At 33.2% G+C, this 14,128-nt stretch overlaps 1 long non-coding RNA gene across 2 annotated transcripts; it reads right to left on the bottom strand.

Annotated features, from left to right (window-relative positions):
• Positions 1 to 325: 325 nt before the first annotated feature.
• Positions 326 to 8,395, bottom strand: LOC131041949 (uncharacterized). Of its 2 annotated transcripts, none has more exons than XR_009105098.2 (3): positions 8,176 to 8,395; positions 7,842 to 8,038; positions 326 to 430 (listed from the first exon to the last, which is right to left on the bottom strand). It is a non-coding gene; the product is annotated as an uncharacterized LOC131041949 (long non-coding RNA). The 2 variants fall into 2 exon arrangements; XR_009105097.2 differs by lacking the exon at positions 326 to 430 and adding an exon at positions 7,610 to 7,694.
• Positions 8,396 to 14,128: the final 5,733 nt, after the last annotated feature.

Genomic DNA, 14,128 nt, shown 5'->3' on the forward strand with positions numbered 1-14,128 from the left:
ACAAAAAACACAAAACAAAGCATGAAGGTCACACAAAGTGATCATGAAAACAATCTAAACATCAAGCACATGTACATACCAGGTTTCATGTTTAATCATTCACATCAACCTCACCAAACACATCAACTTCAATGATAGCAACTTCCTTGTAATTTTATTACCATCCATGGAAAATCCTACTAGCTGATTGTCAATCATAACAATTTGACAAAAAAGTACTTAAAATAAAATAAAATAAATATAAAAATACATGCAAAAGACAAAATTCCAAACCCTAAGTTTTTAAATAAGGAAAAGAAAAGGGCAAAAGCAAAAACCTAAGTTGATGATGCAGCTCAGTAATCCTCTGTTGTCAATGGCCTGTGACAAGTGCTAATACCAGCATGAGAAATGAGACCACCCATGAATCCAATGTCAGTGCCATGAATGGCTGAAACATAAATACGAGTCAATCTATAAGAAATTAAAATAAATCAAAATATTAAAACACTGTGTGAAAACTTAAAGAATAAGAGAAAAATATCCTTTGAAGTGGTCAAATCTAAAACTTATTTCTACAAATTTATACTAATTTTATCAATACATTGATTTACATCCTAGATCTAACATGTGATGCTCACTATTATCATCGTCATGGCATAGAGAGTAAGCCACGTCAAAAGCAACAATAAGGATGAATAAACCCGGGCTGACAACTTCAAAGGTACGTGGCTAATTTATATTATTATTATCATAATTTAATCAGCTGTCTATAAATAAACAATCTATGATTCCTATTTGTTCAAATGTTCAAACAGGGAAAACAATCCATTAGTTATTTGAGTAAAGATAACCTATAGTAAGATCACAATCCATTAGTTATTTGAGTACAAATAACCTATAGTAAGATATGTGATTCCTATTCATTCTAGCAGGGTAAATAGTCCATTAGTTTTTATAGTAAAGGTAATCTATAAGAAGATCTATGATTCCTATTCATTCTAGTCAGACAAACAATCCAATTTATTTTTATATAACAAAACATTTTCTTAGTGTTTCTTGTCAAAGTTACAGGCCTTTATCCCCAAGTACCATTTGCAAGCCACTTCAAACTCCCCAAGGTCTGTCAATTCCTCAATACATTTTTTTGGCCCTTAACCTCGATACCTTGTTTAAGTTATGCTTAAGAACTCTTCCTCGAATGCCCTTCCTTTGTCAAACTTTCCTCATTCAATAGTTGTTTCTTGGTGTGTCGTCATCCTTAATCCATATTAATCTAAAGCCTTGCATACCTTAAGAGGGAAGAGTTAATCCTCAATTCCCTAATTTCAAATATTGACTACATAACAGCTCACCGTAATGGCCCAATGCCACATGCATGCCAAATAAGCTACTAACACCTAGGAAGGTACGATCAACTATCAAACACCTTTCACTACTTGAGGATTATTAGTTCCTGTCATGCATGGAACTAGCGGAGGGGCAGAGTCCTTAAACAGTGATTAAACTTAGCATGAATAGCCAATCAGGATTTAGTATTTCCCAAGGTTTATTTTTGGATGTTAGTTGCCTTAGTAAATTTGCATATTTTTAAAGGCCATTATTAGTTTAAATTTTTTTTGCACTCTATTATTGGCCTCTGTTTCGGTTGCAGAATGGCAAGAAATTTTTTTAGACTTTCGATGGGAGAGAACACACATTTCTTTAGGTAGTGCTTTGACCTTTGCAGGATTGTAGAGTTTTTAAGATTAAAGTTATTCGCTAATTTTTCAGCTTCTGCAAGAATGCAGTGATTTCAAGGCTTCAAAACAAGAGAGGACATAGATGCATAGAGGACAGTTGGCTGATAAAATTGTAGTGTCTGGCAATTGGCGATTAGCATATTATATGAGTTGTATGCAGGTGAGGATTTTTAAAATATTAGTTTCATGTGCAGACACATTCCTTTTACAGGAATTTAGAACCCAAAGGTTTCTCTCTGCCTCCGAACTAGACCTTAAGGATTGGATTTTAAGTTGTTTGTTTGCAATCACCATTCCTTGTGTTGCCTTCATCCTTCCAATCTGTCGGACGGAGCAAGGAGAGATCCAGTATTCAACATGGTAAGGGGTTATTAGTGGTAAGGCTTGCACCTCACAATACAAGCAACTAGCCAACTATTGACTCTTCCCATGGAGACTAGTACTCAATGTGTGAGCACCAGGGATACCGCGGTATTATAAATCCAGAATAGGTTGTATCAATTTATGAAGAGGAGGAAATTTCCTATATCAAAATAATTAGTTACCTTGTTGCATGTGTGGAGACAACATCAAGCTAAGTTGAGCATAACTCCATAGCTACGCATTGGGCAGTCAGTTATAGAAGATATTAGGTGATTCAAGGAAATCAGTATGAGTCACTCATATTTTCCTATTTGTATTTGTAAATTTAATTATGGTTCATGTACCCTTTGGAAGTAATAAGACCCGCTCAGAGTATGTATGTGAGGCACATTAATGTTATGAATCAAGTGACTGGTTATATTATTTTAGTATCAAGTTCTTGAGTATTTATATAAATTTTAATTTTAATTTGTGTCTAAGAAATATGCTTTCTTACACATGAGAATAGTGTAAAATGTTTATTGCTAAGCTTCTTTATCTAGTATACTTCATCTTGATGGACAATCAAGCACTAAAATATACCAAATCTCAAGACAAATTATCCTATAACAATGTCAAATAGATCTCCTTTTACAAAGATACATTTGTGGTACAACATGTGAGTGGCAAAACTAACGTGGTGGCTTATGCTTCAAGTATGAGTTGTCACCTACTTGTCTCAATAAGAAATTAGATTGTTGGGTTTGAGATGGTTTTGATGTAGAAGTAGCTTGTTATCCTTGTCCATCAAAGCTACTTATGTATAGGCAACACCAGAGTGTTCTCTAATATTTGTTATACAATATGATGTGGTAAGCAATTAAATGAACTATGATAATAACAACAACAATGATCACAATGTGTTGTCCCCATCTAAAAAATCAAAACATGATAATGCCTGCTCTAAAAATAGAATTTAATAATAAATAATAATACAATTAATATATATATATATATACATAAAACCAAATAAATGAACTAAATAAAATCTTAATAATAATAATAAACAGAATTTAATATATAATTTATATTTATCAAATATTAATATTAATTTCATATTTATCAAATAATAATATAAATTTCTCAATATTATTTCTGTTTTTAATCCTTGAGCTGATATTTACCTTTGGAGTCTTTGCCCAAGTCCTTGCGGGCCCCACTTCTCCCTTCTTAATGGCTGGTGGCTGAAGATAATAGAAGAATCCAAGAAAACACAAATAAAATTTATGAACTCACTAGTTCTTTGAGCTTGAGTGTTGCTGCTATTTTAAGTGTCCAACATATTACTCGGTATTACTTGGTAATCTTTGTGAAAGATCAGATCTGACGCATGTCAGAATGGTCTCCCTTAAACAAATAAAGTCTTTCCAAACCCCTCTAAAAGTGAAATAAAGTCTCCTTAAACAAAATAAAGTCTTTCCTATGCTGCAGAAATATTATATCCCCTCTAAAAGTGAAATAAAGTCTCCTTAAACAAAATAAAGTCTTTCCTATGCTGCAGAAATATTATATCCCACGCACATAAGTATTGAACCGTCTAGGAAGTGATTATAGAACAACAAATCAAAGGCTACGATTTGTCTCCAAAGAAATGCTTTAACCAGTCAAAGGCTATGATTTGTCTCCAAATGAATGCTTTAACCAGTAACGAGTATAAAGTTTAAGGGACATCAGTGTCTACTAAATCTTCTCTTCACCGCTTATGAAGGTAAAGATAACTAAGGCATCGATTACTAAATTACAGGCAGTAACATCTACACATATCTCTCTTTGATTCTGGTTTATGTTTCTATTTTAGATTAATTTATGTTTCTCTTTTAGATCAAGTGATTATTGTTAATATCATAATTTAAAAAATTTAATCTGCCCTGTCAAGGATAGATGCACATTATTATTATACCTCTAATTCTCAGACAGATTTATACGAATTCTATTCTACTTGTTTGTATTTTTTTTGGTTTTTATATGTTCATTATGCCCAAATCTATATGAAAGTATGATGAACACTACAAGCAACCCTATTTTAATTTAGCCCGTTTCATGAAAATAAACTAATGAACAATAAATTTGAACAACACTAGAAAATTCAGTCACAAGAAACTTACAAATGACCAGATTTGTATCTAAATTTATGAAGATTTAAAAATCATATTTCATTAAAATATTTAAGCTATCACTTAGTTTGTTAGTCCCTGCCTTTAGACGGAGTAATGTTTTCACTTAACTAAAGACAGAGACCAATGTTTTCACCTAACTATGTTTGCAATGAGTACCTCGGAAACACTGCCAATGTTTATATCCTATGATCTGGGTTGATTTTTCCATTAAAGTGATTTATTTCATTATTTGTGCTTTTTCCTCATTGTCCGTCGTATTTTTCCTGGGGTTTTTTTTTAAGAAAATTTGGAAAATTCAATTTCCACTTCCTATGCGTAGCCTTTGCTTCCACATTTTAGATTTTAAACAGTGCACGTGTCATTGTTGTTCTCCTACATCTTGCATATTGAACAATGCACGTGTATATTGAACAATGCACGTGTATATTGAACAATGCACGTGTTGTGGCTTCTGCATTTTCTGCTAGACGTGGCTATTGTTGAAGTAAAAAGAATTATGTGCAGTGCGCCTCTCGGCAGAGTGGTGGTATTAGACAAAGCCTTGTCTATGCTTCCACATGTTTACCAGGGCAGTTGCGAATACATGAAACTATTGTTTCTAGTTTTAGAAGTGCTCACAACAAGTGCAGAGCTAGACCCCTCTCAGTAACTCTCCTTTAGATGTTATTACTACTATTCTTTTAGAGCTTCTATACATGTTGATATAGCAGTTGTGCTGTACATCGGGTAGTTTAACTGGTTGTCTGTTCTTCCACATTTTATTATTTTCTTGAAATAGTTAATTTTGAGAAGTAAATCATTGTAATTTATGTTCTTACATAAATCACCTTTCACTGAACAAGCTAAACAGTTGTTTGCAGATTAGGAGAGAAATAGTTTATTCCGTGCTCAAATCAATTGTAGTATGAAGTAGAGTCTTTCTATGAGATTAGTTGCACTCTTATTGTAGACTCCATTGCTCTTACCCTAATTATGTAAGATTAGGGTTTCCATTTCTCTTAACATAATTATGTAAGATTGGTTGTTGATTTGTGATTCACAGCATTTCTCAAGCAATTTAGGGTTTCAGTCTTAGCGCAAGTTTAGGAGCTCTCCATTCAAGCATTGAGTGGAATTAAGTGCAACTTAAACTAGCATTGGGAATGTCGAATAAGATAAAGGAAAGATTGTACTTAGGGCACAACCACAGCTTCACAATAGATTTTTTCATTTTGGAATAAATTCCAGCAGGACAATCATGGCATAGATGGTGTTGATTTACAAATTCACATTGGAAATGGAAACGACATATGGCTCCCATAGATGCATCCAATATAGAATTTGAACAAGCCAGATAACTAGTCTTCAAATAAAGCGTTTAATATGGCTTTTGGTGGAAAAGTATGAAATCTTAGACATCCAATTTGATAGGGGTTAAGCCAAGAATGGCCTCCGAGTACTTCACAAGAACAATGATAAGATTCAACAAAATGAATCCAAAAAGAGATTGCAGTGATGGAGCAAATTGAAAGAAGAAATCAGCATGCATGCGAGATTGCGAAGAGAGCATTGAAATTTAGAATGGGCATGCAATTGCAGTATTAGGGTTTCAGCAAATTATAGATTCTTCACTTAAAACGAAAGATTAACCAACTATTATAATATAATTTCCCATTATCTAAAATTATCTTTGCTTTTCCTAGATGTTTTGTTCCCCTCACCTTTACTCTTATATTTGTGTTTTCATTTTGACAAAATCTGCTCTCATACTTATAGCATGTGGCCAAATATGGATGTTGTTTATAAGTGGCCAAATATGGATGTTGTTTGCAGGCTAAAGCAATTATATTTTTTCCTGCAATGTAAGTTCTCTTGTAGAAGACAACCACTCCCTAGCCTCAAAGCACTACAATTTCAATGCCACAATTAAATGGAATGCCTCTACTAAATGCACAGGCTAATTTCCTCAAGTCAGTGATGAGAATTTAATCCAAATGCTTAAAAATGTGTTACTCATTCATAATTGCACTGAGCAATACTAGTTATAACTAGTGTTACATTTTTGCCAAATTTTTGCATTAGGTAGGGACTGTAGCTGCAGCGCAGCTCTTGTTTCATAATAGTTTCAGCTTGAACTGGACTGAATTTGTCTGGGCCGTGAAACCTTTGTGTGATTAATTTACCTAAATTCATTACTTACTTTGTAAATAAATTTTTTTTATGCAATATCTCATTTTGCACTTGTTTTTATGCAATATCTCATCTTCCATTTGTTTACAGTCTTATGTCTTATGCATTAATTTAGGCATTAAGTGCACCAACTCTTATTAGAATTCAAATGATCTATTTTAGTACACATGGCTAATTTGTTAGCTCTGTTTAAGTGCACCAACTCTTATTAGAATTCAAGTGATCTATTTTAGTACACATTGCTAATTTGTTAGCTCTGTTTCCTATTTTACAGCATAAAAGTTTACAGCATAAAAGTTGAGATGTAATTGTGCATGTCATGCTTAGGAACAGCATAAAAGTTGAGATGTAATTGTGCATGTCATGCTTAGGAAGAAATAGCTAAACATTTAGACATTTTTCTATCCCAATTCTTTATGCTTTGATCGATTTCAACACCCTCTTCCAAATCTACCGTTTTGCACAGACAGAATCTACCGTTTTGCACAGACAGAAGGCAGTCTGCATCTACATCTGCCAATTGCATTTGCTTAAAAGTTTTTAAAAGTTTCTAAACTCTTTTAAGCAAATCTAACCTGCAATCATTGCATTCCTTCACACAACACTTGATGATATTCTACTATGTCAAGATATTCACGTCCTCTGTCAATAAAACAAGACAATTAACTGATAGCTTTAGTAAACCCTTCTAAAAACATAGTCCTTCCAAGTAGTCCTTCCATTCTTTGGAAGGAACTTCTTATACATGGTTTTAATGCAATTTTGAAATAGTTTTCAATGGTGGAAAGTAGAAAGTGATTAGGGTTACATTTGCAGGCTATTTTAGCCCTACATCTATCCAAGAAAGAGTAGAGGTGCTTTTGTGCCCTAGCCTCATGAATTCAACGAAGCAGAATGCTATGATTTCCAAAATTAATGGAAAGAATTAAATCTTAGAGGTCAATTTTTCTTAGAGGTCAATTTTTCATGCCATTTTGAGCGATTTATTATTAAATTTCATAGGGCATTTATCAATGCACAATTTTATTGGGCAGGGTAAACAATACATTACTCTGCTGCTTCATCTGCTACCACAGACTTCATCTGCTACCACAGATATGTAAAAAAATAAATAAAAATAAAGATAAACTGTACAAAGAATTACTTGAAAGAGGGAAAAAATAAATAAAAATAAAGATAAACTGTACAAAGAATTACTTGAAAGAGGGAATTCGATTTCATTTGGTTGCTATTTTCTGATCCTCCATTTTTCCTCTTCATCTTTTACAAGCCAGAATATAAAAAACTATAAAACAAATAATAGATAAAAATAATGAACAGATGGACCAGGGAGTTTTCAAAGTTAAATATTGTTCATGATTAACGCATCTTGGCGAAACAAATTAAAACAATAAATGATCTATGACAGTAAATAAATTATGTATTAGCTTACAAATTTTGAGTTCATGTCCATATTTGATGCCGATTCATTGAACGAAGCTATAAGAGGTATTTAATTCCAGGGTTTGAACCTTAAGTCACAGGTTCGAATCTCAATATGGCTGAAGAATTCAGAGAAGAGAAAACCGAGGATTTACTCTGAGAAAACCGAGGATTTACTTTCAACGCCTACTACTCCGTTGGATCGACCTGTGAGAGAAAAGAATTCTGTAAAAAACTTTGATCCTTCCACCATTAGGGATATCCCCAGAGAATTCATCATTAAACAGGGCAAAGACACAGCTTAAGAACATTACAAATGTGGCATATAAACTATCGAAGCTCACCAGAGGTGATGAAATGCTGGCAATCATTCACAATCTTCTTTATTGAAGGCGTGGAAAGGCTTATCATTTTAAGAGGAATGTTTTGCAGGAGGCTTATCATTTTAAGAGGAATGTTTTGCAGGTTTCAAAATTGAAATTGAAGGATAAGCTCCGGAAAATGAAGAAAGATGATTTGTGGAGGGTCTGTGATCTAATTGAACTAGAAAATGCTCAGGGTTATAATGTTAACTTCAACATTTCCCCGCTCCATGCCATTTGAATTTTCTCTACCGTTGTAGGTTTAATTTGAATTTTCTTTAGAGGTAGGTTAGTTTCGAACATTCTTTCAATATCGTTGTATGTTGGTTAATTTTGAACATTCTCTCAAAGCTAGTTAGTATTTTAGTCCATATTTAAACAAATTAGTAGTTTTTAGGTATTAATTTTTTTTAATATTTTTCTAGTAGAGTAGTTGTAGAGAAAACATTAAATCTTAAAAACAGCATATAATGGTGGCATGATTCTCTATGATTTGATCTATGATTTGACAGGTACACAAATTAAACTTTTAGAAATATTATCAACATTGTTCCAACCAAAAATAAGTAAAAATCATCAATCATTGTTCATTATGTAATATAAGTAAACTAAGGCAAATATTCCTAGCAATTCAAATAGAACACATTAAATTTTTAACAATACCTTTGGATTTTGGATTTTGGATTTTGTATTTTGGATTCAAATGTGTTTACCATTTCTTATCTTACGTGGTAATTTTGGTGAGAAGTGAATAGCAATGACCATAGTAACTTTCAAAAGATTATAAAATCCATGTGCATGCTCTTACTTAAGTTGCATAATTTTGGCAAGAAGTGAATAGCAATGACCATAGTAACTTTCAAAAGATTATAAAATCCATGTGCATACCCATCTTTCTATATATTTGTTATATTTTATTATTTAGCAATAGGAATTATCCTAATTTTTAGTATTTCATCTTTAAAAAAGAAGTTATAATTCCTTGCAAGGCACCCACTTCTTTTACCCTCTCCACATCTCTTCCTTGCATGTTTTTTTTTTGTTCATCTTTCTATATACTTGTTATATTTTATTATTTAGCAATAGGAATTATCCTAATTTTTAGTATTTCATCTTTAAAAAAGAAGAGTCTCTATTGATACTTTTATTATAATTAAATTAAATAAACATTTGTTTTTCTTTTGTTTTTTTTGAGAGGAGATAAATAAGATTCTTTAAAATTCACTTTCAAGACATTTAGCAATAAATTTATGATTCCCTCAAACAAAGGCGTGGATCCTTTAGTGAGGTATTCTACCCTCCACCTAGCCTACTTTTCTCTAGGGGCAAGTCATGAAATGTCACACTTCCCACCATATTCTAGGAGTTTCTAGATTATTGGACCAACAACTATCCTCTCCAAGAGGATGCCCATGTGCATAAAATGTTGTTGGCGTGGATCCCTTAGTGAGCTATTCTACCCTCCACCTAGCCTACTTTTCTCTAAGGGAAAGTCATGAAATGACACGCTTCCCACCATATTCTAGGAGTTTCTAGATTATTGGACCAACAACTATCATCTCCAAGAGGATGCCCATGTGCATAAAATGTTGTTGTTCTGCAAGATTCTTATCTTTAATTTAAAAGGAGTTGAAAACTCAACTAGATAAAGAGGTCCCCATGACTTGGAAGATGTTCCACATAGCATACTTCTACATCCATAATAGAACAAATAAATTTAAAACTTACCTCATCTCTAAATTTGTAAGATCCCAACTTGGAACAAAGTTGTTAAGCAAGGTGAAGATATGAAGCCTTGGGGAAGACATGAAAAAGTGTATTGTAGCATTTGTGACTTGGCGAAGATGATTGAAGAGGTAGAGGTTAAATTTTTGGGCTTGTCCCATGGCTTAAGAGGACCCTTTATTTCATGTCAGTAACATCCTCATCTCTCTCATATGCCTTTATGCATCATATTATTCCTTTTTTTACATCACCAAATCATCCCTATCACAAGTGGTAGGATTTTGAAACACTACAATTGTCATCCCCACCCTCAACTTTCCTCTTCCACCTTCCTTCATTAGACTCGATGATTGAACTATTGTAAACATACTCTAGCTCCACTTGTCTTTGAAAGATTTTAAAATTTTGGTTTATTTTTCAACTTCTACCTACATTTAAATTCTCGTTTTTCTTACTCAAAAGCTCAAACTATTAACCCAATTTGTATATAAATCTTGTTAGGTTAGAGTTCCAAGTTATCTACAAAAGATAGCATGAGGATTTGTTTGTGAAGGTATTGAAAATCCTCTTTTTTGTAATGTTTGTTGTAAATATGATATTTTTAGATAGCCACCAAGGTCATGGTGAAAAATAAATGGAGAAAGTGGTGGAGGGAGAAAGAAGCAATTCAAATTTCTTTCATGTGCCTATATGATTCGTTAATGGCATCCAGGTGTATAAGTAGCATTTTTTCTTTAGTATTTGTCACTGATTCTAATCTTTTTGAAAAATTCAAGTTTTAGGGAGTTATATCTAGTTGTTAAATTTATGATCGAGGTCTATCCAAGTTGATAAGAGATTTTATTTTTTCTTAGTAAATCTTGATGAGGCTATGAACAACCTTCAATAATGTGTTGTAGTTTATGATCAAAGTATTTTTAGTAAGGATGAGCATTGATAGCCTAACAAATATGTTTACATTCTCGATAGACTCATTTGATGGTGATACATGCATTAGCCCATTCAACTTTTTTATTATGATATGCAAGAGTTTCTTGATTTTTTTTTAAATGATTTTTTATATAGTGGTGCATATAAAAATGAATTTTGTGCCTTGTGATTTGATGTGAACGATTTGTTTGATAAGTGACATCTTTCGAGTGCAAAAATATGTTTATATATGATAGTAAACATACAAAATATATAGAATGTCCTATATAAACTAAAGTGCAATTGGGTCAATAGAGAAGCCTACTACTTAATAAGAGGTCTTTAAAAAATTTATTTCTTGCTAATTTGAGATAAAGTTTCAAAATTAAATAATATTATTTGGATATTTGCTAAACAAGAGTCATGATGATCCCCTTTTATCTTTTCATGCCATCCCCTTCTATCTCAAGAACAAAGTATCCTTCCAAGTACCACTCATAATCTCATTCCTAAGAAAGATCATGGTATCCTTTCCATCCTTTCCAATAATCCTATTGAAAATCAAAATAAAATCACCCCCTTCACGCCAACAAATGATCCTCTTCCATGTCAAGATCAAAGCATCCCTTCATCTACTTGTCATAATCCTCCATATCCTCCTCAAGATCCTATCATACCTCCTGATCCTAATCCTCCTCAAGATCTAATCAACCATATCTGAGCTATTCATGAACCCCTTACATATCAACTTGGTTCATCCACTTTCATAAAATCCACTTTTCTCCATGAACTTATCATTCCCTCCATACCATATCCTCCTCAAAATGAACTTACATCATGTTTCAAAAATAACAAGTATCTCATTGCTAAAAAGATTTGTCAAAGCAAGCATTATCAATGAAAAGGATTAGGCATCCATGAGCACGGTATATTGGAACCCCTTGATATTAAAGCAAATCCAAATTGTCATGACCTTGGCTACATAGCTCACTCTCAAGATGTTGGTATCCATGATAAGTCTCACATTCCTCCATCTAAATCTAAACATGTGCATTCCCCTTCATCCCTTCCATCCATCTTAGGTCCTTATACTGCAAAACCAAAGTCTTCATTCCTTTCATCTATCTTGGGTCCTTAGATCTCTCCATCCACTATTCATATCACCCCTAACTCAAAATCCACTTACCCTACCATAAATCAAGGTCAAAAAAGGAACACATCCTTGAGAACCTTCCAACCATCTACCTACAAGAACTCATCCAAAATACCTCCATATCATTCATATCCACCCATGAATCCCAATGCTTTTGAAAGCATTTTTTTATGACAAGAATAAGGTTCATAAGTTAAAAAATCCATATATGGCTAAGGATCAACATGTCTCATTTAAAATATATGCAAAAATAAAGAAAAATTTGATCCAAAATAAATTAAAAAGGCCACAAAGGTGTTGGAATCAATGAACGTTGAGAGGGGAGGGGGGGGGGGGGGTGTGAATAAGTGTTCTTCTATTTTTAGCTTTATCAATCTGATCTTTGAACCATGTAATACATATGAAAGAAAGTAAAGTGCAGAAACATAAACAAAAGAACAACAACACCATAACACAAATATTCTTACGTGGAAAACTAGTTAAAAGAAAAACCACAGTGGGATTTTGACCCACAATATTAGTATACTTTGTTAGAAGTATACAAATATTACATGAGAGGAATGCGCATGCATTCAGGCATACTACCTAAAGCTCATTGCTCAGATTGCAAATGAGGGCAACAACTCTGGAAGGGTCACTACCTTACAAATTATTGTAAGAGAGTACAATTTTGAACTATCAAATAGAAATCCACAAATGTCTAGATATAGTTCTGGTTAAGTACAAAACATGTGTTCTTGCTCAATTCTGCAACACTACTTTGTTTTGATACTCTGTTGTATACTGAAGCACAAATCTTCACAATTTGAACGTGAAAATGCACATATTCACTCTGTTGGTAAACATAATTGTCTTTTGCACTTTATTTAATTTGAATACCCTTAAAACCAAGAAATGAAAGACAAATTTTATCAGACAGCTAGAAAATCATTATATTGATTAACCTCTGAATTAAGGTACAACTCCCTCTAGTAAATGTTCAATCAACTTCAAGTTACACACAACCAATATTGTACTTTTCACCAGAAAGCATAGAATAGGTTATTGCATTCACCAGTCAATACCAAATGAATGCAAGCATTGATTTATATATAACTCTTTATATGAAGCCGACAGACTTCACATGTATACTAAAACAAAATGAAAAGCTTATAAGGTGAATCCCGCTGGTAATTTTCTGCACACATAGAAAGCTATAATAGATCTTTACTTGAAACAGATTCTCACATAAATCAAATTTCAGACATCAAACACACAAATTCGAAGTCAAAGATAATTGTCATTCAATTTTCATTCATAGATGATTATCAACCTTCCATTCACAGAGTCTTTCAACAAAATTCAAGAGATAGTTTTTCAAAAACTTAGTGAACCCTCATAAAGTCATTACAAAACATATAAATAGGTCCCTAGACCAATAGTTTGAACCAAAGATAAAATTAACTTGAAAGAGTTAATGAGAAACTACCCTAACTGCATAATTGAAACTAAAAAAAAATGACTAGACTCGCTGGCAGACAATTGCCAGCAGTGCTAGTCATGTCATCGATTCCATTTCCATTGGATTGCCCAAGCCATTCATTTGAATGGACACCATAACCGCCTTTGCTGCACTCCACTCATGATGCACCTTCAAGAATTCCTCAATTACTATAACGTGTGGTAGGCTGATGTGTATTACTCTTTGCTTCCAGAGTTCTTTCTTCCTCTTTACCATCTGTACTTTGTCCCTGTGTGAATCCAAGTGATCCAGACAAACCGTGAGCATCGATTCCACTTTGGAAACCCTCATGAAATCTTCCACAGCCAAGGATTTCTCCACTCTAATTTGTTTAATGTGGTTGTTGAATTCATTGATCATCTCTGCAGTATTTTCTAAAGTCTGGTTATCTTCCTTAAGCAATTGAACATCCACACAACGCAAATCCTTTTGCATAGTTGTTCTTAAGGCTATTAGTTCACCTCGCAAATTGGTAGATTCTCTATGACCTTGTTCAATGATTTGATTGCACCACTCTATGCTTTCCCTACATATAAACATTATGTCCTCATTCAGCCTTGGCACTTGTCTTTTGACAAGAAAGTTCATCAGGCCATAGCGCTGGATATCTCGCATTTGCTTTGAAACCACTACCCATTTAGTCTTTT

The sequence above is a fragment of the Cryptomeria japonica genome, chromosome 1 (genome assembly GCF_030272615.1).
Source record: "Cryptomeria japonica chromosome 1, Sugi_1.0, whole genome shotgun sequence".
In the NCBI taxonomy this organism is placed as follows: Eukaryota; Viridiplantae; Streptophyta; class Pinopsida; order Cupressales; family Cupressaceae; genus Cryptomeria; species Cryptomeria japonica.